We start from the raw sequence: 27,953 nt of genomic DNA on the forward strand, positions 1-27,953 counted from the left end.
GCAGCTCGGTCAGTTAATAACCTTTCTACTCCAGCCCCTCCATCTCACCTGGAGTAGACTGCAGGAGTCCACAGCTGCTTCAGATCTCGTGACCATCCCCTCTGTTGATACGTTTATGTATCTTCTGTAAAACACTGCCAGCCCATCAATGCACCCAATTTGAAAACATATAATCTCTAACAGTGGCACTTAATAAATGCTGACAGAATGAATAAGAACCGCAATAAATTTAATACCAATCACAAGAATAAAGAGAAGCAAGAAGCTGGGTGTTGTGGGACACCCCGATTATTTTAGTATTTAGGAGGAAGATCACAGGCTCGAAGCCAGCCTCAGCAGCTTAGAAAGACTCTGTTTCAAAATTTAAAAAAATGAAAAAGGCTGGGGTGTATCTCAAAGGTAGCATGTCCCTGAGTTTAATCCCAAGTACAAAAATAATATTAAATAGAAGCAAGAAAGGTTGACCTTAAAATACTTAAGACATTGGTTCCATGGTTAGAGTCCAGCGACAGGAATACTGTTTTGCTTCCCTTCGGCCACCTGGAAAGTTGCTAGATCAGTCTTTGCTGCTCAGATTTCGAATGGAGGGTTTGACAATTCTGTATTCTGTCACTCAATCATGATATCAGTTGAGGGTTACTAGTATATAGAGTAAACCAAAATAAAATTTTTTTTTTTTTTTTTTGGTGGTACTGGGGTTCCTGGAAGCCCTTCTTCCTCCGGGCTACACTCCCAGAACTATTTTATATTTTTGAAACAGGGTCTCTTACACCAGCACGGCTGGCTTTGAACCTGCGCGATCCTCCTGTCTCCGCCTCCCAAGCGCGGGGATTACAAGCGTGCGCCACCACGCCCGGCAACCAAAATAAATTTTAAAAATACCTCACATCACCTTTCTTTTAGACCTCTGCAAGATCTGCATATGTTACTGGGAAATTCACATACAATTTTTGGATTTCTGACACAAAGTTATTCCCCGCATCTCCGGCCCCCACTGACCATCATCGGCGCACAGATCTGTGTGCTTTGCAGGTGTGTGGCTTGTATGTGGGAAAAGAGAGCAACTCTCTGGGAGAAGAGTCAGGCTCTCCAGAGAACTTTATCTAAAGATCCCCAACTATCTCCCTCCAACCATGGACTCGAGACACCGGAAGGAAGGGGACATTGGCTAAAGGCACCAGCAGGCAGGAGTGCTTTCCTGCATGTGTATTGATGGAGGAAATGAGAAGACACGAACTGAAACGCTCACCCCCTGCTCTCAGGAGTGCTGCGGTTTCCCCAACAAGCGCTCAATTGATTTTTTTTTTCTACCAAGAGATAAGATAAACACGCCTGATGTTTTGCAATTACTTCTTGGCAAGACTTACAGGACCGACCACAACTGACATATGCCAAGGGGGAAGAAACCTGAGAGGCGTCCGTCCTGTGTGACATCATAGACAGATGCGGTCACGGGAAGGTGCCTGGTGACTTTGTGGCGTGATCCTCCCTGCACGATCACTCGACAGCTGGTGTGAAAAAGGGAGACCACTCTTTTCTATGTGTTTGTAACCTTGCACTAAGAAAAAAACATCAAAGAATGTCACTGTTTTTTAACCTTCTTCCAGACTATCTTTTCACATTCTCCTGGACTATACGTTGTCATGAATTCAGTATGAGGCAGAGATAAGGTGATTTCAGAAAAGAGGAACAAGAGGTGGACTATTTGGGTGGGGAAATGTGCTGAATTTCTATCTCCAGATCATCTGGACAGGGGAGCTGATTGTCAGTGATCCAGAACCGACGACCACAGTCTCTGACTGAGGGCCGCATCACACCTTCTACATTTCTATGAATGTACTACCAAGCACAGAATTATCCAGAGTAGGCTGGACAGTTGATGACTATTTGTGCTCCCAGTCCCTTTCACATGATTGAGCTTCAACAGTCGATGGACAGCTGATGAATTGGGGCCAGTAGTCCAAGGGTGCTGCCATCTTTCAGAGAAAGCTCCGGATTGAGTTACTGAAGCAAATTCATGGGAGGTGTTGGCCCATGATTCAAGATGTCCAGGAAGCAAAGCTTAGTGTTCCTCTACACTTTTGTAAACATGGATTGTGTTTAAAATTTTAGCCTCTTTCTTTTTTTTTCTTTTTGCGGTACTGCAGATGGAACTCACAGGTATTCTACCTCTGAGCTACACTAGCAGACCTTTTTTTAAAATTCTTTATTTTGAAACAGGGTCTCACTGAGTTGCAGAGGGCCTCGCTAAGTCGCTGAGGCTGTCTGTGAATTGCGATCCTCCAGTCTCAGCCCCCCAAATGCTGGGCTCACAAGCGTGTGCTACCATGTCTGGCTTCAGCCTCTTTATTTCTATACACAAGCTCCTCAACTTACAATGGGGTTACATCCCAATAAACCCATCATAAGTTCGAAATATTAGAAAGCCTAAAATGCATTGAATGACCTGCTGAACACCATAGCTTTACTTAGCCTATCTTAATAAACTTAATGCTAAAAAAGTAAATAAACCAGTCAAAGAATGGGCAGTTGAACTGAACAGACACTTCTCAAAAGAAGAAATGCAAATGGCCAACAAATACATGAAAAAATGTTCAACATCACTAGCGATCAGGGAAATGTAAATCAAAATTAACTGATATTCATTCTAACTCTGGTTAGAATAGCAGTAATCGAGATCACAAAGAGTAATAAATGTTGGCGAGAATATGGGGAAATAGGAACCCTTAGACACTGTTGGTAGGATTGTAAATTGCTACCCCACCCCTCAGTATCTTCCCCAAACAAGTCTTGTTTTTAACTTTTTTTAGTACTTAGGATAAACTATTCAGATTAACATACCCTTTATCATTGCTGTGGTTGAGTGCTTCCTCTGAAAAGAGCCTCCTTTAGAAATGTAATTGCCACGTGGGCAGGCTCTTGGGGAGATGATGTGGTCAGGTGAGCTCTGCCTCCTGAGAGATAAAGGCAGGGAGAGGGGCTATAAGAGTCGTCGTAAGAGGGAGAACCTACCCCTTCCCTCTCTGTCTCATGAGCTCTCCAGGCATGCGATGCCTTCAGACAGGCTAGGAGGCATCACGGAGGATCTCACGGGATGCAGTGTTTTGATCTTAGATTTTCCGTCCTCCAGAACCGTGAGCCAAACCCACTTCTATTCTTTATAAACGACACAGCCTTTCACATTCTGCTGGGGCATGGACTAAGGCGAATCAACGCGCCTTCCCAGTTTTCCTGTCTCCTTTTACTTCCTTCAGTAAAATACACTAACTTAAGGGAAGCGGGGATCATATTAGCCCCTCTTTAGTGTCTCCATGTGTGCTTTCAGGAATGGAAATCCTGCTCCCTAACCTCTGTCTAAAGGGTGACCTCATCAAATTCTTTTACCTCTTCCTGAGACCCTCTCCTACCCTTTCTTGTAACATCCAGGCACACATTGGATTTGTATGGCCAGAATTCAGTCCCACGGGAAGAAAACTTGCAGGTGGAAGCTGACGTATGGGTGTGAGGATTGGATAAATGCATGTTTAAATACTGATTTTACCACCAGGCACGGTGGTGCATGCCTATCACCCCCGAACTTGGGAGTCTAAGATGGGAGCATTCCAAGTTCTCTCTTATAATCCAATCTTATGATTGTGAAATTTCCTCACTTTGAGTTGTAGTTTATTTATTGTTATCATCTTGAGTATTTGCTACAGAGTTGCACACTTGTGCATTCTATTCTTTTGTGTGGTTTGTTTGTGGTACTGGAGATTAAACCCACAGACATTCTTCTTTTGTGTGTGTGTGTGTGTGTGTGTGTGTGTGGTACTGGGGATGGAACCCAGGGGCTTTCTACCTCTGGGCTATACTCCCAGACATATATATATATAATTTTATTTGGAAACAGGGTCTCACTAAGTTGCTGAGAGCCTCACTAAGTAGCTGAGGCTGGCTTCGAACCTGTGCGATCCTCCTGCCTCAGCCTCCCAAGCCCGGGGATTACAAGCGTACACCACCCCACCCAGCTTACTTTTGAGCTACACCTCAGCCCTTTTTATTTTTTATTTTGAAACAGGGTCTTGCTAAGTTGCCAAGAGTCTCACTAAGTTGCCAGGGTTGGCCTTGAACCTGAAGTCCTTCTGTCTAAATTTCCCAAGTGGGATTACAGGTATGTGCTACCATGCCCAGCTCCATAATCATTCTTATACCTCTGATTTGGTGTGAATATATCAGCATTTTTGTTGAATGTATACTTAGAATATTCAGATTTAGTTGTTATCACAGTGCTTTCCAAATAGTAGACCAAACAAATCCCCAGCAACAGTGTTTGAACATCTAGTTGCTCTGTGCTCTTGCCAAAAAAATATTAATTTTTGTTCTTTAATCATTCTGGCATGTATAGTGTTTCTTTATGGTCTTAATTTGTATTTCTACTTTTTATATTCTTATTGTCCATGTTAATATCCTTTCTTGTAATTTGTCTATTAGAATCTGCTACTCATTTTTTAATGAATTGTCTTTTTCTTATCCATTTGCAGATGTTTTTTTAAAAATATATTCTGGATATGAATCATTTGCCATATGTATGTTTTGAATACATTCTCTCAGTCTATGACTTGCCTTTTTTTCTCCTAAGTGATATCTTTTAATGGACACAAGTTAATTTAATACAGCCCAAATTATCTTCTTGCTTTATGTGTCCCATTTAATATTTTCCTTTTCCAAAATCACGAAGCGATTCTCCTATGCAATCATCTGGAACAGCTCTTGTCCTTTTCAGCACGTAAGTCTTCATCTTCAATCTGTCTGGAATTCACGTGTACATATAGTGCGAGGTGTGGGGAATTTAGATGCTTTTTTTTTTTTTTCCCTCTCCAGACATTTCTCTAATTGAGTGGGTTATTCTTTCCCCACAGCTCTGGAGTGCTAGCTCTATCTAAATCTCACATCTAGGAGGGTGTGGTGGCTCACTCTAATCCCTTCACTTGAGGGGCTGAGAGAGAAGGATCTCATTTTTGAGACCAGCTCCCACAACTCAGTCAGACCCTCAGCAACTTAGTAAGACCCTATTTAAAAAAAAAATCAAAAGTGCTGGTGGTATAGCTCAGAGGTGGAATGACCCTGGGTTCAATCTCAAATGACCTCTCCCCCTCTTCCCACACACATAAAATAAAATAAAAAAAGTAAAGAAACCTGGCGTCCATCAGCTATCTATCATGAGAGCGTGGGAGAGAGAATTGCTGTTTCTAGAAACGCTGTTTTCTTCCACTGGCGTATTTGCTCATTCCGTGCCATGCCACACCAGCTTCATTGCTGTAGTTTTTAATCCATCTTGAAATCCAGTGTTGTTAAGCCGTCCATCTTTTCCCTCAGGGAAAAGTAGTAGGAAATGTCGGGCTCACCTCCCTGCATTTACTGTCCCCTGGGCCCTTGACCCTCAAGCTGTACCTGCATTGCTTTCTCTTTCGATGTCTGCAAATAAGTATTGCCCAAAAAAACTGCATCCAGCTTTTATAGTTATTCTTGGGATACGAGTTGGTCTGAATTGAGCTACTCAGTGATAGCTGGAAGTGATAAAAATGTATTTATCCTTCAGAGAATTCTTTTATTGTGGTAAAATAAATATGATGTGAAATTTAGCGTTTTAGTCGTTTCAAAGGGTATGGTTTAGTGGTAATTAAGTAGAATCAGGATGTTGGGAACCCTTCACTAACTAGTTTCAGGACACTTTCATCACTCCAAAATGAAAATCATACTCCTTACATCTCTCTTTTCCCCAAACCCTCCTCCTCCAGCCCAGCCTAGATTCTTACTTTTATAGACCAATATTAGTAAAGTGTTTTAAATTTCTAAAGTGCCTAATGGGCACATCACTTAATTATCACAACAGTGTTGTTGATTGGTTTTGGTTATGGTATATATGAAGCATAAATTTATCCATTTATTTACTTACTTACTTATTTTTTATAGTACTATGAATTGAACCCAGGGACATTCTACTTCTGAGCTATACCCAGCACAATTTATCTTTTATTTTGAAACAGGGTCTCACCAAGTTGCAGAGGGCCTCACTAAATTGAGGAAGAGGCTGACTGCAAACCTGTGTTCCTCCTTTCTCAGCCTCCCAAGTATGTGCCACCACACTTGGCTAATTTTATGTTTAGATATCCCCAAGATATATCTCAGTATATATGTCCAACTGTTCCAAAATCTAAATAAAACAAAAATCCCAAATCTGAAACACTTCTAGTCCCAATCATTTCAAGTAAGGAATATTCAACTGGTATTCACCAAAATTCACAGCTGATGTTTTATTTGACTCCCTGTTCGGCCCTGGGAGGCGTGTAGGCATCACCCCAGTGTGACTAGTGAGAAGATGAAGCTTGTGTTGGAAGCTGAGCAGAGTCCTGTTGGCCGGCTTTCCTGAGGAGGAGCCCAGCTTGCGGGAGTCATGCCAAAGTGTGTCTCTATCCTCTTCTCTCTCCTCTCTCTTCAGGCACGTGCCTTCCTTCCACCTCAGATCTTCTGTTCTCTGCTGAGATACTAACCAATAATTAATACGTTACACAAAGCCACACGGGAAGTGGAAAATTCCATGCATTGAAAAAGAGCCACTGTATCTCCTTTCCCCCCAGGGGGTGGTGAATAATTCAGTACCCGGCTTGCCTCTTTGAAACCCCTGTACCACATCATGGAACACGAAGCTGCCAGGGGTATCTCTCTGATATCAAACATTCTAATACGGCAGAAAAGAATATCTCTGCTCTGGGACCATCTGCAGCATCTCACGTGTGCCTGGCTGTGTTGGAGAGCGTAACTGTGAGAGTGACCCTGCTGCCCTGACCCCACCTGCTGCCCTGGTTGCAGCCCATGCAGCAAGTGAAGACTTCCTCCCTAGGATGCCAGCCTTGGCAGTGGTCTATAAGAGCCTAGGAGAGATTAGCCAAGCCAACTTAATGTCCAGCAAGCTGAAGCTGGCACTAAAAACCAAGAGCACCAGGGAGTCATAAAGACACACACAAACACACATACACACACACACACACACACACACACACACACACACACAACAGCAAGCAATAATTAGGAGTCATAGAAGCAGATAATGAAGTCAGGAGAAGCAAGATGGTGAAGCCCATCTTGGGGGAAGTACGGTTCAAATGAGTCTTACTGGGTGATTAGCCAGCTTTGCCATCACCGTGACCAAGAACTCACTGAAAGCAATGTGCTTATAATCATCATTTAATTATTGCAAAGCACACAAATCAGAACTGACCAAAGGAAGAGACATACAGGAATATGTCTATATGTCATAGACATATAGTTTGGAAAACAAAGGTCCCATCATCTTTGGGGATGTTCTATCCTTCTGGCACATGAGTAATTTGGTGTTCAGGGTTTATATTGGGGTCTTACTAGAAAGACATAATGAACTGAATTATTGGCCACAAGAATGGATTCAAACTCCCTGCCTCAAAGCTTTGACTCTATCACATAATTGGTCTTCCTAGCATGACCTGCCCCATCCTGAGTCAACTAGTTAGCACAAACGATCAGGTTTGGTCCAAAGAACACATTGTGAATAATAACAACACTCTTATCACTTGGGAGATTTCAAAGTCTAGAGGTTACCTCCCAGGACCTGGGGACAACATCCAGCCAAAGTCTTCATTACATGCTAATCTTCAATTGTTCAGCCTCCCTTGCAGCTAGAGGTGGTATTAAAATACAGTTCTCACCAGTGAGACCTAAATAGAAGTTTTCTGGGGTTTACAGAAGAGCTGTTTATTCATACCCCACCCTCACCCCAACAGCTCTTTATCCAAGATAAATCCAAAATAAACTCTTTTTTCTCTTGAGCTTGTAATACAGGCAAGCCCTCCAAGGTTAATGAGTTCCATGTCCACAGATTTATCCAATTGCAGATTAAAAATACTGGACAGAAACCTGCATTTGTACCGAACATATGCAGGCTTTTTTTTTCTTATCAATTTTCCCTTAAAAATACAGGATGGTAACGATTTCCATGGCATTTGCATTGTGTTAGACACTATAAGTCATCCAGACATTATTTAAAGTATATGGGAGGATGTGTGTAGGTTCTATGAAAATACTACGCCATTTTATTTATATAAGGGTCTTGAGCTTCCTCTGATTTCAGTACCCATGATGATTCCTAGAACCAATCAATCTTCCACAGAGATGGAGGAATGGTTATAAATGGAGCTGTATTACATCTGGTGATGAGTAAAGGGAAGGCGAAAATCTATAGAAAGAGCTTTTTTTCCCTCCTGGTATCTATAGACTTCTAATGTTGAACCAATGCCAGTAAGAGCTCCTGCATGCCTGTTCCAGATTTCTTGTTATGTGAAAATGTAAAGCCAAATTGGTACGAGCTATTGTTAGTTCTGTGCTCTTTACGTGCAGCCAAAAGCCATCCTGACACAGCATCCTGGCGTGTGTTTATGGCCTACTTGGTTCCTTTTTTTCCTTAAGCTATTATCTTCTTATAGCTTTAACCTATTTTTCCACTGCATCGTTTTCTTATTTCTCATTGTCTTGTTAAAAAAATTTGCATTATAGAAATTATCTCTTTGTCTGAAGTCTGTGCGCACAATGATTTTTTTTCTTTAGTATTTCGTCCTTTGTCTTTTGGTTTTCTTTTCAGTGGACTTCTACAAGTGGTTTTTCCACTTTGATGCCATCATACTTGTCCATATCTTTTTTGGTGGGTTTTGAGTTACGTGTCACTTTTATAAAGCCTTGCCAAGCTGGGAATGATGGTGCATGCCCATAATGCCAGTACTTGAGAGGCTGAGACAGGAGAATTGCAGGTTTGGAGGCCGGCATGAGCAACTTAGTGAGACCATGAGCAATTTAGCAAGACCCTGCTTCAAAATAAAAGAGAAAAAGGGCTAGGGATGTAGCTCAGAAGTAGAATGTCCCAACCCTCAGAAGAATGAAAGGAAGGAAGAAAGAAAGAACAAAAGAAAGAAAAAAGAGGAAAAAAGGAAAGAAAATGCCTTGCCTGTTTGAAGGAAATTAGATTTTTATTTTTATTTTTTTATTTTTTGTGTGGTACTGGGGTTCCTGGAAACCCTTCTACCTCCGGGCTACACTCCCAGACCTATTTTTTGTTGTTGTTTATTTTTATTTGGAAACAGGGTCTCTTAAGCCAGCATGACCGGCTTTGAACCTGTGTGATCCTCCCGTCTCCACCTCCCAAGCGCGGGGATTACAAGCCTGCGCCACCACACCCAGCAAGGAAATTAGATTTTTAACACACAGGGTTTAAAGATTATTTTACATTATTTACTTGTTTTATTGAACTTGTTCTATCTTCTTGTTATATTTAAACATTGTTATATCTTGTTATGTTTGTATTTTTTTGCATATAGATATAAAATATATATTTTGCATAAAATATATATTACATTTTATCTCATTAAAACTTATTTCGGCATAAGAACAAAGTTAGAAATAGAAACAAATATACATTAAACATTTATCAAACAAAATATTATTTCATTTAATTTTTATATTAGAAAGTAGAAAACACACACAGACACACACACTCATACACATACATATTGGGGTCTTGCTGTGCTGCCCGGTTTGGTTTCAAATTCCTGGGCTCCAGCAAACCTCCTACCTCAGCCTCTCCAGAGGCTGGGTCAACAAATATGCACCATTGCACCCATCTGGGAAGCAGTTAACATTATTTTCATTTCAGTGATAAGAAGTAGAAACTTAACAGGGAAGGTCATATACCTACTGAGAGAATAGCCAGTTTAAGCGGTCTAATTATAGATTGTGTGTGTGTGTGTGTGTGTGTGTGTGTGTGTGTGTGTGTGTGCCTGTGTGTTCCTGAGGATGGAACCCAGGGTCATTCTACCTCCAAGCTACACCCCCAGCCCTATTTTTTAATTCTTTTTATGTGAAGCAGAGTCTCACTGAATTGCATAGGGCCTCACTAAGTAGCTGAGGCTGTCCGCAAACCGAGATCCTCCTGCCTCAGCCTCTCCAATGCTGGGATTACAAGCGTACGCCACCACGCCCAGCTAACTACAGAATTTATATTCAACCATTATACGCCAATAGAATTATGACTGCCTCCTCCTACTTGTTCAGTTACACATCTCTGTTCTGTTCTTCAGTTATAAGCACCATATGGTGTTTCTAGCTCTAGAAAATGGCTTGTGTGATACGTTCGGATTCTACCAACTTCAGCGTTTGAGTCCTCCTTGCTCTTTGTTTCAGCCACCAAACTTCCCTGGGGCTTGGGACCCGGAGTCACTAGTCAGGACCAGTTCCTCCAGGTTTGTGCTATTTTAGTAGCAGACATGGTTTCGCGGTTATTGTTGTCAAAGTGCCGGGGACTGAACCTAGGATCTTCATTCTAGGCAAGTGCTCTGCCACAGAGCTACATCCCAAGCCTTTGTACCGGTTTGTTTGTTTTTGAGTCAAGATCTTCCTAAATTTTTCAGGCTGCCCTTGAATTTGTGATCCCCCCTGCCTCAGCCTCCAGAGTAACTGGGATGGCAGGCATGCATCACCACGCCCGGCTGAAGCGGGAATGTTTTAAGGTTGGCTGAGATTTATTTCAGTAAGGTCACACAGACATGGAAATGATTATCATGAAGATGTTGACTGTACCCACAGATCTCTAGAAAAAAAGATATATGGCATGCCTGGTGGGGCCACTGGAGGGAGTACCAGGGTCACCAGGTGGGAGAGAGGGGGGAGGGGGAGGGTGGGAGGGAGGGAGAGAGAGAGAGAGGGAGGGGGAGAGGGGAAGGGGGAGGGGGAGAGGGAGAGGGGGAGGGGAGAGGGAGAGGGAGGGAGAGAGGGGGAGAGAGGGAGAGAGGGAGAGAGGGAGAGAGAGGGAGAGAGGGGGAGAGGGAGAGGGAGAGGGAGAGGGACGGAGGAAGGGAGGGAGGGAGGGAGGGAGGGAGGGAGAGAGAGAGAGAGAGAGAGAGAGAGAGAGAGGGAGAGAGAGAGAGAGGGAGAGAGGGGGAGAGAGGGGGGGGAGAGAGAGAGAGAGAGAGAGAGAGAGAGAGAGAGAGAGAGAGAGAGAGAGAGAGAGAGAGAGAGAGAACAATTTATAGGGACTTACAGGTGAGAGCCTTTGTAGCAAGGAATAGGAGGAAGGGTGAGCAGGCTTCAGATTGGCCGGCTGGAATCATTTCAGCTGCTCTGGGGGCACAGAGCCGCCTCAGGTTGTCTGGAACCTGGCCCTGGGCCCTTTAAGGCTAGGGAATAAAGACTGCGTTTGAGAGACCAACAAAAGAGGTGAGTTATGTGCTATCTCCAGGAATCAGCTTGTCCTGGGTGAAACTCACTTCAGGGTCCACAGCTCCTCAAGATGTCAAAGCATCAAAAACACAGAGAAGCCTTGGTGGCACATACCTGTAATCCTAGTACTTGGGAGGCTGAGATAGGAGGATCCCAGGTTAGAGGCCAGCTCAGCACCCCCAGCAATTTAGAGAGAGCTTGTTTCAAAATTAAAAAAAAAAAAAATTGAAAGGGAGAGAGGTTTATCTTAGAGGCAAAATGCCCCAAGTTTCAATTCCCAGTACAATAAATAAGTTAATTAATTAATAAAATAGAACAAAAAGACATGATTTATACATGCCAATTATTGCTCTATTGATCTTACATTTTTCTTCTTTTAGGGGACGTTTTAGACTTTGAATGTTATGATAAGGTGACAGATACCATTTTCTCACATAATTATCTCCCTGGTTTAATCAAGTAACTGAGGGGCAGGGATCTAACCTGGATCTACTAGGATTTTAGAAGTGGACGCAAGGGTAGGAGAGTATAGGGTTACAATGTAGAGAGAAGAAAGGAGAAAAGAGAGGGCATGGAGGAGAAACAGAGGGGTCCAGGTGCTCGAATCCTGGATCTATCCACTCCTGATGTTAATTCTTTTTGGATCTACCCATCCTTATTTTTCTTCCTTGATAACAAGAATCAGTAATTTGCTCTTTTGGCTAAATTAGTCTGATTGGATTTTCTCCACTTTACATTTTATCTTTATAGAAGAGAAAAACACCCAAGCATCTTAACTTATTCCTGGAGCACTCCACGCTGGCTTATCAGGAGAGCCTGAACACCTCAGCATCTCCTCCCACACAAGGTACACTTCAGTGATTTAAGGACATGTAGATCAAACGTCCTTTGAGCCTCCAGGTGAAAATTCAAAGCGAGTGAACTTTGAAGGCAAAATGAAAATAAAAATGAGCAGATTCAGCTGAGTTTAATCACTGCTTTTTTTTTCAGTGCTGAGAATGGAACCCAGGCTTCACATACCACGGAGTCACGTCCCCAGCCCTAAACATTACTATTTTAAGAATTTGCATTTGTACCACGTGTGGTGGTGATGGATACATGTAATCCCAATATTTGGGAGGCTGAGATGGGAAGATTGCAGGTTCAAGGCCAGCCTCAGTGACTTAGTGAGACCTTGTTTCAAACTAAAAAATAAAATAAGGCCAAAGGTGTAGCTCAGAGTTATAATGCCCCTGGGTTCAATCTCCAGTAACACCAAAAAAGAAAAAAAGTTTTATTTGAACTTATAAGGCAAACAAAGCACTCATATTTGACAAGACTCCAGCGCAGCAGAGTGCTGGTAGACTCCTCAGTCTGCTAAGGTCTTTGGAATAAAAAAGAAAGGAAGAGAAAGAGGGAGAGAGAGGGAGAAAGAAGAGAGACAGAGAGGCTTCAAAAATATAACATTATAGGTGATTATATTGGCAAATCATTCCCCAGGAAATATTACTCCCCCACCTACTTGTTCGAGAAAGAACTATTAATGGAGACTGGATAATCTACTGTTTGCTGGTGATGCCTGGAAATAAGACGTATGTGGGAACAGTAAGTGGAATACCAGGAATCTCGCTGTGCTCACTCAAATGAGAAGACAGCCTGGCTCCACTATCAAAGACACAGTCAGAAATTGCCACTTAGTGGTCTGAGAGCTTTGGCTCACACCAGGCTGGCAGGCCTATCGGTGACTCAGTGGTTCTTGCTTGTTTATGCTCTACCTTGCTTCTAATTTATTTTATTTTAAGTTCAAGATGTGTTCCCCCCACCCCCTGTTTCAGGTGTTGGATGCTTAATCTAATTGGGAGGTGGTATGGCTCCTTTAAAAGGTGGGGTCTAGTGGGAGGAGATTAGTCATTGAGGCCATACCCTCAGAAGGCCTTTGAATATGAAAGAATAAGCCTGGTGACTCTCCACTTCTTTGGCTTCCTCTTCTACATACTATCACCATTGTGTTGCTCAACTGTGAGCCAAACAAACCTCTCTTCTTTATAAGTTATCAAGCCTCAGTTGTTTCATTATAGTAAGAGAAAATAGGCTAATACATGGACATTGTGGGCACCCTTGGCTTATTATGCACTTTTTACAAAGAAAATAAAATTCCATATAAAGGACAGGAAACTGTCCTTGCCCCAAATCCAATTTATTTATTTACTGTGTGTGTGTGTGTGTGTGTAATATTTTGGATTAAATCCACGGATGCTCTTCCCCAACCCTTACTATTTTTATTTTGAAACAATGTCTCCCTAAATCACCAGGATTGGTCTTGAACTTGTGATTCTCCTCTCTCAGCTTCCCAAGCCCTGGGATTACAGGAATGCACTGTATCACTTGGCCACAGATGAATGTAAGAAGAGAGCCTGGAATGGCTTTATGTGTTTTTAAAGTGGGGGGCACTGCGGATGCTGCAGGGTTGGGTTGTCCGTGTTATGACAAAGTAAATGAACTTTAGCCACACCCACTTATGCTTCTTCTTAGCCCTATCTTTTGGAATTATGGCTGATATCCTATTGGGTAGTGTTATGTATGAATCGACTAATAAAAATGACTAAAAATACAAAGGGAGAAATTCTCCAGACATTTCTGGATTTAAAAAATATATTTTTAGTGTTGCCAAAGCAAGGCTAGGCTCCCCCCCCCCCCGCCTTTCCTTTCCCCTGAATACTTGACCTACTTCTATGGTTGTTTTCTTAAAAAAGAAAGAAAGAAAGAAAGAAAGAAAGAAAGAAAGAAAGAAAGAAAGAAAGAAAGAAAGAAAGAAAGAAAAGGCTATTGTATATTATGATCATGTATAGTAGTGGGATTCATTGTTATGGAACCGTACATACACATTACAAAATTTGGACAATTTCATTTTCCAGTGCAACTCTTTTCTAACACTCGGCCACACCTATTCCATTGATTACAGGTGTGATGTTGTTCCTGCTGCTCTTTCAATCTACTTCCTGCAGCCCTGCAGGGGGAGACAGCTATTTAGATAATCTCCAAGCGAATGGAGAATTCCTCTCATTTCTATGCACATGCAGTTTGTGAACAAAACTCAACACTCAGCAGCAATAGTCTCTGTTATTAATTATTCATTCATTCAGCCACCCAGCTACATGTTCAATAAACATTTATTAAGTGCCAATTATGTATGAATAAGGCATTGTCTTTGCCCTTTTGTAGCTCTTGTCTGAGTTCCCCGAAACTTGTGTTATAATTATGGAAGTGGGCTTGTGAATTAATAGCTGGGTTATAGTATGGTTGTGTTATCTTTGACACCTACTACTTATTTGAGACAGTTGAGGATATCCTGCTAAAGAGGATCAGACCTCTGGGCGTATTTCGCACATGTAAGCTTTTGATCAGGGTTCTGGTTTAAATATAGAATGTCCCCTAGAAAAGTCTATGTCTTGGCAATGCAGAAATGTTCAGTTAACCTCATCAGCGGATAAATCAGTAGATAAAATTATCAGGGCAAATGGTTTTAATGGATTTACTGGGTAGTAACTTGGGCATATGGTGTGGGGCTAGAGGAGGTAGGACATTGAGGGTGTGGCCTTGTGGGAAGGAGTCTGTTCCATAAATGTCACTTTATTGTCTCTCTCTCTTCTTCCAGCCGCCATAATGGGAAGGTGGTATTCCTCCATCAGACACCCTGCCACTGTGGCACTAGTTATCCAGGGACAGAAACCTCTGAAATCTTGAACAAATAAATCTTTTCTCCTTCTAAGTTGTGCTTGTCAGGTATTTTGGTCATAGCAACAGAAATGGCAACTAAAACAAACAGTCCAAGCCTGAGAGCTCATAGAGCAGGGCAGCTGGGACAGCCTGCTCCTCCACACCTGTCTGATGCCGGTGGGGTTTGTACCTGAGCAGTATGATGGAAAGAAGAGCTATTCCAGGACCCCAAGGGACACTGGCCATTTTTCCTATGGCTTGTATAGGAAAAATCCTGTTTCTAGCCATTTTGATGAAGGCTGATGGGGAGGAGGCAGCTTGGGTGTGGGGAGGAATAGGAATGAGAAAGGACAGCCCACATCGTATGTAGGAGATAGAACCTTTGCTGCAGGTTGCCAGATCAAATGCAAGCTGCCCAGGTAAGTCTGTTTCAGATAAACAGCGAGTCAGTTTGTAAAATATAAATATCCCCAAATAGCCTTCTATACCTAACCTGGCGGCCCTATTCTATTATCACTGAGCGCCATCCACCTTTTGCAACATGATTACTCTCCTCCCACAGTGCCCTGACATGGCTGCCCCCTTTCCCACCTCTGCAGCCAGGTGTCTGGGGGCTGCCACAGTTTGCTTGGCAAATTAATCTGTTTCTGCTACCCTTGGAGTCTGAGGCTTCCCCTGCCTAGACCCAGGCTGGTTTTCGGTGAGCCTTGATTTCAACACTGCCTTGCTGGCGAGGAATTGTGAAATTCCTTTAGGCTTGTGCGTGGGAGAGTTGTTTAAAATTCGAGGTGTTCCTTGAATTTCAATCGTGTGTGAGTCACCTGGGGACCTTCTTAAAATGCGTGTTCTCTTCCGGTGGGTTTGGGTGGGGCCTGAACTCCTGCATTTCTAACACTTGGGGATGCCCAACCAGCTGATTGGAAACTGGAGAGTTTAGACTGGAAGTAGGGCACAGATTGCCACAGCTCACGTGTGCCTTTTAACTGCAGTCTGAACTGAGTGTCCTCCCACCCCTGTGCCCCCAAATTCATTTGCCAAAGTTTTAATATACTTCATAGTCACACCCAGAGGGAAGACCCTTTTCAAAGAGAGGACAGCTGTCCCCAAGCCAAGGAAGAGGCTGCAGAGAAAAACAATCATGCGGGGCAGACACCTTGACCTGGGACTTCCAGCTGCCAGAGGGACAATAAATTTCGGCTAAGTTCCCAATCCCTGGTTCTCTCTTAGGCGGTCTCTAGCAAACTAACATGGTGTCCTCAATGGAGTTATGGGGCAGGTCTACAGATGCACGTTGAAATTAAAGCAATAACCTATTCTCAAAAAGACATAAAGACTGGGGAAATGTGCTCCTTTCCTTTCTTCTAACACTTGTACATCTCATGAACTTTACAACCACCGGGATGGAAAAATGCTGAGCTCTGTTGATCCGCATTAACTCAGATGAATAAACTGACTTTCGCTCCATAGGCTATGAGTTAGGGCAAAGAAAAAAAGAGGCAGAGGAAAAGGAGAAAGAGCTGTGTTTTCCTAATGACACCATTCATTCATTCATTCATTTATTCATTTATTTTGATACTGTGAATCGAACTCAGGGGCACTAACCCTCTGAGTTATACCCCCAGTTCTTTCTAATTTTTAGTTTTAAACAGGGCCTCATTAAATTGCCGAGGGTCTCGTTAAGTGGCTGAGGCTGTCCTTGAACCTGTGATCCTCCTGTCTCAGCCTTCCAAGTACTAAGATTATAGCTGTGCACCACTGCACTGAACTCTAGTGGCCTAATTTCTATTGTTCAAAAAGTGAGTGTTCATCAGTCCAGGCATATTCAAACAAAACTATCTTCTCAGGCATTCAAATTTCATCTCCCCCTTTCTTCCTGGGGCTCTGCTTTACAGAACCCCGAGGAACGGTGTGGGGGCGTTGCCACCTGTCCATGTTGGCACCCGGGAGCTGTGACAATCCGGTGATTATCATGGCACCCTCTCCTGCCGGCATCTCCAAGCCCACGCATTCCACACTTGAGCCAGTCACAGGCTCTCGGAGGACGCTCCACTTCCCGTCATCCTGGCCTTGGGGCTCACCGGGCTACTTTGGGCAAACTCTACAGAGCCAGTTGCCTCCCCAAGTTATACCCAGAAAGTGGGGCGTACGTTTCCCTGGTCTTGAATCTCCAGTGTATTTGGGGGGTTTTCTAGTTCCCCATCTTGGTGCTGGGGATGGGGGCCATGCTCTTCCCATAGCCCAGCACTGCCGACTAACTAGCATCCTCCCCCAGTCTCCCAGGCTCTCCTTGGCCACCAAGGCGGTGGGCGTGCCCACGTGGTGGGCGTGGCTTAGCGGGGCGTGCCCAGGTGGGCGGCAGTGGCTTAGCAGCACTTGTTTTACATCTGATCTTCCCCAGTCGTTTATATTATTATTATTACAGTGCTCTTAGTCCTTTTGAATCGGGGCTTTTGTAAAGAAAGTAACGTGGATTCTTCCAACTCAAAAAGCCTTTATTTCCTCTTCTTTTTGGTACTGGAGATTGAACCTATGGCATTCTACCTCTGAGCCGCACCCCCAGCCCTTTAAACATTTTTTTTTTTTTGAAACAGGAACTTACTAAATCTCTTACAGTCTGGCTAAGTTGCTAAGGTCCTTAAGCTTGGAATCCTCCTGTCTCAACCTCCCAAATACTGGGATTACGAGAGTGTGCCACCATGCCTAGCTTCAAAAAGCCTTCTAACTAGAGTCTCTGTTATAGGTTTTAAGAGTCGCCCTTAAAATTCAAAGGCTTAATGCAGACTCCATGTCCCCCCTTTTCATTAATCCCTTATCAACCCGCAGGCATGTGCAGGGACTACAGAAGAACATTAGCATTGCCAGAGGAGGAAGGAGAGAGGCGGGGGTGAAGATAATTATGAAGGCACAGACTCAATTTTTTTAAGCTACTAAGAATTATTCCATTGCACATTAAACACCTTTCAAAACATTTAGTCCTTCTTAAATATTTTTCTGTGACGCCAGTACTTTTCCCTGAACAGCAAGCCCTGGAGCCCCTAAGATGCTTAATAAAAATTAGACTCCCACCTATAAGGAGTCAAGAGAGGTGGCAACCCAGTGTCCATCAATGAATGGATGGTTAGAGGAAATGAATATATATATATATATATATATATATATATATATATATATACACACATACATACAGTGGATTATTATTCACCCATAAAAAGGAAGGAATTCTGACACATTACAATGTAGATGAACCTTAAGGACATGATGCCCAGTGAAATAAGCCAGGTACAAAAGGACAAACTGTATGATTCCATTTATACAAGGTTTCTAGATTCATCAAATTTGTAGAAAGTCCAATTGTGGTCTCCAGTGCTAGGGGAGAGGGAATAGGAAATTACTGTTTCATGGGGACCAACTTTCAGCTGGAGTCAATGAAGACAGCTTTGGAGGTGGAAATGATTGTTTTGTGGGGACCAGATTTTAGCTTGTAGAGATGATGACGGCTCTGGAGACGGAGGAATGGAGGTGATGGTTGAGCAATAATGTGAACGTACGTAATGCCGTGGAACTGTGTGCCTAAAAACAGTCGAGATGATAAATTCTATGTTATGTATATTTTACCACAATTTTAAGAATTAAAAAATAATGAAATAATCTTAATCATAAGAAATAGACTCTTGTCCAATCCCAGGTCTCCTGAATCTTTCTAGGGAGGCCAAAGAGATTTCGTTTTTACATAACCCTCCGGGGGATTCTGAGAACCAATTTTCTATTAACCCATTTCCCATTTAGAATAAAATAAAAGCGCAGCTGCCCCGTTCATTTAAATTTACTTAAACACGTTTCTTGAGGCTGAAGAAAATCTGACTGTGATTCATTGACTACAGTGTTTCTGTTTGGAGTACTTACAGCTGGAAACATATTTATGAGAAAGTCAAATGGAGGTTTGATCTTCTACTCTAAAATATGGGCCCTTTGTCGGGCGTGGTGGCTCACGCTTAGAATCCCCGCGCTTGGGAGGCTGAGACAGGAGGATTGCACAGGTTCAAAGCCAGCCTCAGCTACTTAGTGAGACCCTGTTTCCAAATAAAATATAAAATAGGTCTGGGAATATAATCTAGAGGTAGAAAGCCTCTGGGTTACACATCCAGTACCACCAAAAAATAAAAAATAAAAAATAAAAAAATAAAAAAATAAAATCAGGGCCTTTGACTGACCATTGGGTATGAAAAAATTATTGACAAAATGCAGGTGCCGAAAATAAAGTGAAAATCGTTCATCAGTCACAATTTGCCTGACATAAGATGTATCCAAAAGATCCTTGTCCACCAAAACATCTCCAGCTTAGGCTTCTGAGCAAAACCTTGCAGTAACATTACTGCAAGAGAGACTTTCAGATTGTCGATGCTAGTGTCTTTTCATCTATCCACTCCTGAAAATCCTTTAGGACTGTCATTTGTGAGGTATCTTGGGCCAAAAGCCTCCAGCAAATATTCTTAGGGGAAACAGAATGGGTTCAAAGGCCTTTATGAGCTATGGCAATGGGAAGGATGGGGCTGAGATGTAGGTGTGAGGGTTGAGAAGATTAGTCCATACAGGAAGGGAATCACTGTCTAGGGCAGATTGAAAGAAGAACCGTGGTCACTCTGTATCCATGGGGATTGGTTTCAGGATCCTCCCCCCCCAGATGCCTAAGTCTCTTATACAAAATGGCATATTTGTGTAGATCCTATACACAGCCTCTTTTATACTTTAACTCATCTCTAGATTACTTATAATACCTAAAATAATATAAATGCTCTGTAAAAAGCAGCTATGCTATATTGTTGATGAACATTTGACAAAAAAGAAAAGTCTGTATATATTCAATGCAGATGCAATTTAAAAAAATATTTTGATTCATGGTTGTTTAAATTCAAGGACATGGAACCTGTGGATATGAAGGGGTGACTTACACTGTCCGGCACCTTAAACTCAGATGCAGGTGCTCAATTTAAAAAATCCATCCCAGCATCCTGACTTCACAAAGTTTCTCAAAGGATGTGAAGATGTTGGTCTAGCTGTGGAGGAAATTCTCCAAATCCTGCTGTTTTAACTCAAAGCTTTTTTCAAGGCAATGCGGATGTATTTATTTTCTGTCTATTTTAAAAATCATAGCGAGAAGAGACAAAAAGGAAAATGGAATCCCACCAGCAAAACACAGCCTCTCAGTGTCAATACTGTAAAATACCACAGCAATTTCTTCAATCTCACCAATCACCAACTCGAATCTCTTTCTTAAATACTGAATACATAAAGTGCTTCGCAAGATACGGTTTCTTGTTCTGACACTTGTTCTGTTATGAAAACAAGTCCACTCTGTTGTATCTTTCTTGGAAGTTTAGAAACTAGTAGCTCTGTCGTGACTCCCGTGGGGAGACAACCTGCAGGTGGCTTGGCCATCTTGACCGTGAGGACCTTCATGAGTTAAGACAAAGTGAGAGTGATTCTGTCAGACTCCCGGGGAATGAGATGCCAAATCTGCAATTTCAGAAATGATCCCAGAGGACTCTGAAGTTGAAGAGCTGCTATATAGACAAGAACATCTGATTTGATTCCTGTGAGGAGAATTCTAACCAACACCTGGTGCGATATGTTTACACATTCCACACTTCAACTGATCCCAAACCGCAGCCTATAAGGTACATCCCGGAGGTAGTATCGCCTTCCTTTTATAGTCAAAGGAATTGAGGAAGAAAACTAAGCCTCAAAACATCTAGCAATTGGAGGCTTTGAAGCTGAAGTCTTTTGTTCTCTTTTCAAAATCCCCATAATCTTTCTCCTTTGTAACAGAACTCCACCTAATTCAAATCTCCAGTTTCCTGTGTGCAGAGAAGTCTGGGGAAGATCCTGATTAGGTTAAATAAGTCTTGCCACTGGGAAAGCCTAGCCTAAAATAAAGCCAATTATACCATTAGAACAGTTCTGTTTGAATAAGCCAATCATGGCAGTGGTGGGTCCTATACAAAACAAGCCAATCATCAAGGTGGTGGATGGGTCCTGAAGAGAGTAAGCCAATCATCATATTGGTCGTTGGTCCCCAATAAGCCAATTATAGTAGTGAGGGAAGGTGAGGTCCTAGTAGAATATGTCAGTTGTTGCAGGGAGCTGGATGCCTTTCACATAAGTCCATCATTAATGATAGATAGGTAGAGTTGGTGTTGATGGTTGAAAGAAACCAGTCCTTCTAGGCCATTCTCTTTGGACTCTTGTCTTTATCCTGGAAGGGGTGTTGGTACATGGCTTCTGGAAAATTTTCTTAGCTCTTAAAAAAAGATCAAAATAATCAACAAAGTCATATATAGTGTATGCTTATGATTCCTGAAACTTTCAGCCCAGAAGAGGGCTGACTAAAAAGTAGGAAACATCCCAGGCCTGTGAGGATGGCTTTGAACTGCCAAATCAGCAAAACCTGGCAGTTTTCTATCTCAAATTTCTCTTGTGGGTCAAACAATTGACTGTTCAGGGTGCTATTTGTGGCCGTGAACATCAAACTGGTGTCTTGTCTACAGGAAAAGTTGGCAAAATAAATATGTAAAGTTTTCTACTGACACCAAAAGATGCTTTATGGGTAAGAAGGCAAAGTGTATGTGGATTTATGAATGAAAGACTTCAAAGCAGTCTTCACTCAAAGCAGGACACTGAGCTCTCAAAGAGAAGAAGAGGAGAATATTAGTTTCTAAAAACACGGAGGACATTGGTTTAGAAGGCTTCATTACAGCTTCTGCCAGCTATTCAAAAGCAAAGCAGTGTTGTTGTTGTTGTTGTTGTTGTTGTTGTTGTTATAACAAGACCAAGACATATAGATATCCTGAGAATAATTTGGGCCAGTTTCAAATCAATATTATTCAAATGGTAATTAAACATTTACTTAGCAGAGATGGCATTATTTTAAAAAAAAGTTACTTATCTTTTATACATGTCCAAAATTAGGGATTTATAACATACATTCATTAGGTGCTGTGTTTCAAACTACATATTTTATTGGCAGCCGGACACAAAGCCAAGTTGTTTAAACTGCAGACAATAAAATAAATCACACTTTTCCCCATAAACAGCACCGTGCTGTGCCTTCATCATTCTCAAAACTGTAGCTGACTCGACTCTTGGTTTGAGGTGCCTCTCAGCTGCCTGACCTCAGAGTTGAAGGCTTGCAGTTTCAGCCTTCTCCTACCTGGGAGCCTGTGCCTCGGGGAAGGGAGGGGAGAAAAGAAACACAGTGGCTTTCAGGAAGCCCCGAGGTTATCAACGGATCCCCGCCTGGCTCCCGCCAAGATGTACTGTGCCGCCACAGGCCCAAAATAATGGAGCTGAGCATCAGCGGAACGGGACCAGGAGCCCAAACCAACCTTTCCTCCTTTTATATTTTTTTTATTTTTTTTATTTTAGCATTTTTTAAATTTATTTTTATTGGTGCATTGTAATCATACATCACATTGGAATATAAGACTTGAGAGGATATACAAGCGGTATTTGCAACGTGGCATACACAGAGAAATATCGCAGAAAATTAAAACCAGATGCTTCCCCTAATCAGCAATAACTAGGAGGAAAGGGGCAACAGGAAGTGGTCGAGCTATAGAAAGGGCCCTATAGTGAAGCAATTAAGGTGACCAATCAGAGGGTATGGAATAGGGGAGGATGGAGCCTCTTTAAAAAGCAGGAGGTACATAAACATATGTATTAAAGTTAACCTTTCCTCCTTTTAAGTTGTTTCTCTTGGTTGATTTTGTCACAGTGACAGAGAGCTGATGAACACAGCTTGCTCCTTCCTCCTCCAGGATGTGATGGGAAGGAATCCCCTGGGGTGTCCTGATATCAGAGAACACCCAGGCAGGCTGTGTACCCCTTCACCCACCAAAAGCTTCAGAACCATGACACAAAACTGAAACATCGGCCCCACATGTATAAGGCACCTGCCTGTTAGGGATTTTTGACAGGTTTGGTTACAGAAGCTCTCGGTGCATAATAATGAGAAAGCTGTCAGGCTAAATGCCATTCTGACATTTGAAGGAAGAGGCTCATGTAATTTTTGGTTGTTTAAGGGCAAGAAGCCTGAAACTCTGTCTTCTTGTGAAAATGACAAGGAGTAACAAGCAATTTTTTTTTTTTTTGCTTCTCCTCTCCCTTAACAAGTAGAGACTCACAGGGAACTTGCCATTATAATGAACTCACAAAAAATAAGATAACTATTCATGCAGGAGGAAAACACTTCAATAAGGTGCATTTCTCCTCTTCCTCCTCCTCCTCCTCCTCCTCCTGCTCCTCCTTCTCTTCCTCTTGTTCTTCTCCTTCTTGTTCTTGTTCTTTTTCTCCATCCTCCTTCTCCTCCTCTTCCTCCTTCCCCTCCTTCTCCTCCACCATCTTCTTCTTCTTCTTCTTCTTCTTCTTCTTCTTCTTCTTCTTCTTCTTCTTCTTCTTCTTCTTCTTCTTCTTCTTCTCCTCCTCCTCCTCCTCCTCCTCCTTCTCCTCCTCCTTCTCCTCCCCCCCTCCTCCTCCTCCTCCTTCTTCTTCTTCTTCTTCTTCTTCTTTCTTCTTCTTCTTCTTCTTCTTCTTCTTCTTCTTCTTCTTCTTCTTCTTCTTCTTCTTCTTCTTCTTCTTCTTCTTCTCACTATCACTCATTTAGTTTGAGAGTGAGAGGAACACTTCCAAAGTAGTGCCAACTTACCTGTTGTGGTGCCTAAATGTAGGATTGTGAAGCCAAGGAAAATAGTCCTAAGAGGCCAAGGGGAAATTATACAGACAGGTGTGCTATAAATGTTGTATATGGTGCGACCTCATTATATAAGCAGCTGTATATTAACACTATACAATCTTTTCCCCCGAGATCTCATATGCATGTGTCGCTCCGCTCTGGAAGGACAACAGCAGGGAGACATGGCCAAAGTGACAGTTCTCTCTGGACTAAGTCTTTGTCTGGGAAATATTCATGTACCTCGTGATAAGGAGCTAAGGTTTTATTCATAATAGAATAGAGAACTTGGGCGTATGTGTTTGGTACTAGGGATTGAACCTAGGGACATTCTACCTCTGAGATATACCCCCAGCCCTATTTTATTTTGAAACAAGGTCTCCCTAAGTTGCTGAGGCTGGCCTCAAACCTGCAATCCACCTGTCTCTCCTTCCCAAGCACTGGGATTACAGGTGTGCACCACTACCGCATTGAAATGAAAAACTTGGGAGGATATTTTGGTGGTACTGGGGATGGAACCCAGGGACCTTCTACCTCTGGGCTATACTCCCAGACCTATTTTAACAGGGTCTCACTAAGTTGCTGAGAGCCTCACTAAGTAGCTGAGGCTGGCTCTGAACCTGCCTGATTCTCCTGTCTCAGCCTCCCAAGCGCGGGGATTACAAGTGTGCGCCACCACGCCCGGCAACTTGGGAGGATTTTAAGCAGAAGGATCTTCATGATCATAACTGCCTTTTAGGGAGCTTACAAGGACTACGGTGAAAGGAGGCCTTGAGACATCTAGAAGGTGGAACTCATGAGGAAAGAAACAGAGCTAGGGTGGCTTTCAGGTTTCCAGGTTGGCGGCCAGGTGGATAAAGGTGCCGTTCCCTAAGAAGGGGAATCCAGAGGAAGGAAGAATTTGGGGGAAACAGAGTGGCTTTAGAGTGTGTGAGCTACCTGTGCAGTGGCCAGGTGCAAAGGTCTGGTTCTCCGTCTGTAATGAGAGGCCTCACCGCACCAATGGGGTTAAGATTAAAGAAGCACCTTGCAATCCTCAGATGAAAGGTGCCGGGAAGTGGGCAGGATCTTGCTTTAGCGATTTCATTCACTCTCCTCATGGCTCCTGCAGTAAGGCTTCCATCATGACAAGAACATGCTCCTCGTCTTGATTTTAATTGCCTCCAATGCCTGTGCTAACACACTTTAGGCAGGAACTGAATAAGTCTCCCAACCCTAAGATGTGGGATGGGCTCCTGCAAGGGGGATCCTGAAATCCCGGTGCAGACGGCTACAACGCAGAGAGGTAAATATGGTTCTATTCTAAGCCCTGGGAGTTTGGCACTGAACCGCTTCCCCGATTCCTTCAGTTAATGGGTTAGTCCCCTTTTTTATCCCCCTTTTTATTTAATCACACTTGAAACATTTTTTTTTTACAGCATTCAAGATTTTTCTATTCTGAGCATTTACTACATAGCTGGTGTTCAGGGTTTCATAGCAAATGACTTCATGAACTTGCAGGGCAAATGATTCCATAGCAATGATTTTTAAGGCATTTCATGATCAAAAGAAAGGATCCAGACTGAATCCAACAGAGTCCAAGAAAGCGGCTCTCACTTCAGGAAATAATGTGCACGCTCCCTTTAAGAAAGCATTCGGAAAACCAGCTCTCCCACTTCTCAGTGCCACCCGGCGGAGGAGCAGCCAAAGTAGTTTCTCCTGTTGGGGCCTATACATGGTATGAATCATCACTTCTATATAATTGCCAGCATCCTGAAGGTTCAAAACCAGTGCCTGGCTCTGTCTTGCCCAGCCGAAGTGTTTGCATGGCGTGATTACTGTGGTTATTGACGACTTGCTTTGCTGCTGCAAGGTATAGGGACTAGAATGAACCCGGTGCTTGTTCCTGTCAAGGGAAGCAGAATGAATGATGTTAGGGCCTGTGCTCCATGTCCGCATGGACCTCGACAGCTTAATCTCCTGGTGTGCCACACCACGGCACGAAAAGAGGACAATGTCTGCCTTAGTTATTGCCCAGAGGAAGCACATCTGTTGGCAGCAGGGAACACACATGTGCTGTTTCCTCCACTCGGTCTGCGCTCTGAAGGAAGAGTTGTTCATTAAAAACAAAAACACACTGGGTCCGGCGGCACGCACCTGAAATCCAGGACTTGGGAAACTGAGACAGGAAGATCACAGGCCGGAGTCCAGCCTCCGCAACTTAGCAAGACCCTCTGTAACTTAGCAAGACCTTCAGCAATTTATCAAGACCCTGCTTCAAAATTTAAAAATAGCTGGGCGTGGCCGCGCTTGGGAGGCGGAGACAGGAGGACAGCGCAGGTTCAAAGCCAGCCTCTCTGGCTTAAGAGACCCTTTTTCCAAATAAAAATATAAAAAATAGGTCTGGGAGTGTAGCCCGGAAGTAGAAGGGCTTCCAGGAACCTCAGTACCACCACTAATAATAATAATAATAATAATAATAATAATAATAATATAAATAAAATAAAATAGGGCTGAAAGTGTAGCTGGGAGGTAGAACACTTCTGGGTTCAAACCCAGGTACCAAAAAAAAAAAAAAAAAAAAAAAAAAAGGAAGAAAGGAAGGAAGAGAAAAAAGAAAGGAGCAAGGGCATTAATATTCCTGAAAAAAATTCTTTTTTTTCTCTTCTAAGGGAGGTTCTAAATCCTCTTCCAATGCTTTGCTCCCTCTCTCTGTCCTCACTATAGAGCATCTGCTGCTTTGGGTACACAGGGTACACACCCAACTCACTATCCCCAACCTCCAAGGACTTGTTCTCTGAGATGGACATGCCCTTGACCGTCTTACCAGTTCAGGTGATCTTAAAGTGGTTCTAGTTACTTCATGACCCCAGGACCCACCTTTCCTTCTGATGGGTTTAGAGATATTTCGAAGCATGGACATTTTTGTTTGCATGTGATTAATCAGCAGGGAACAAGTGATATTTTAAGACATGAACAGGAATAGATCCTGTTGGTTAGTAATCGGAAAATCGGTTGGCTGCCGATAGATTACGTGTCCTCCCCCATTCCTAGAGACAAGCGCTACCCAACTTGGTGCCTGGCCACTGGCCACTGGAGATGCCCACCTAGAGAAAGAGCTCTGCAGGAAGCTAGGAAACGACTCACTTTCCGTGTGTGCCTCCCACTACGCACTCTGCAGCATCAATGCCAGGCTTGAAGCAAGAGAGTCTTTGGGAGAAGTCATCCACCATCCCATCAAAGGAGCAGCCCAGACAAGGATCCCGGGGCTGGGGGGCTGGGCTAGGTGGAGCAAGCCATGCAGTGGCGCTTGAAGCCCATTCAGAAATTTGCTATCTTTCTCCTCTCTCTTGCTTCCATAAGACACCCACTAATATCTTTCCCCTATTGTCTTAATCTCCTAAGAAACAAATTGCTTTAAAAAGTCTACTTTGAGAAATAGTTTACACTTTTTTTCCAAAATACTTTTCCCCTATTCCTACAAATCTTCTATCCTTTGCCTTTACATCTTCCATAAATATCTTTCTTCTGTCCTCCCATTCTTTCATAGGAAGGATGCCCATACACAGTTAAGCTCCTCGTCAAAAGATTCCTATCCTGCCACAGGTATCCTAGGTGTTAGGAACCGAGGAAGATCCATGTGCTGTGAGATCACATCAATGGATGTCTAGTTGGACCCCAGGTCAAGAGTGGAGTCCCAACAGGGTCTTGAGGGATGAGAAGAGTTTTGCCAGACATCTGAGCCTTTCCCTCCTCTCCTAGCCACCAATGCTCTCTACCGATTAGAATAAACATGAAAAATCCATTTAAAGCAGAAACCAAGTTGGAGCAGGTGATGGAGGTGGGGCTGGGGGTGATGTGCTCGCTGCTTTAATTCTGGTAGTGAGATAACTGAGCCAGTCTCCTCGGGTACGTAAACGTGTGTGCGTGCGCGCGTGTGTGTGTGTGTGTGTGTGTGTGTGTGTGTGTGTATGTGTGTGTGTGTGTCTGTGTCTGTGTGTGTATGTGTGTGTGTCTGTGTGTGTGTCTGTGTGTCTGTGTGTGTGTTACTGAGGATTGAGTATTCAGGGATGCTCCACCACTGAGTTATACTCCCAGACCTTTTGTATTTTTTGTTTTGAACCAGGGCCTTGCTAAGTTACTGCATGCTAGCCTCGAACCTGCTATGTCCCGGTCTCAGCCTCCCCAGTACTGGGCGTACGAATGTGAGCCACTGTGCCCACATGAACTTCTAGTCTGTGTAAGGTTCTTTCCTCAAGTGACCTTCTTCTCTTCC

This window comes from Muscardinus avellanarius (genome assembly GCF_963383645.1).
Source record: "Muscardinus avellanarius genome assembly, chromosome: 14".
NCBI classification, from domain to species: domain Eukaryota; kingdom Metazoa; phylum Chordata; class Mammalia; order Rodentia; family Gliridae; genus Muscardinus; species Muscardinus avellanarius.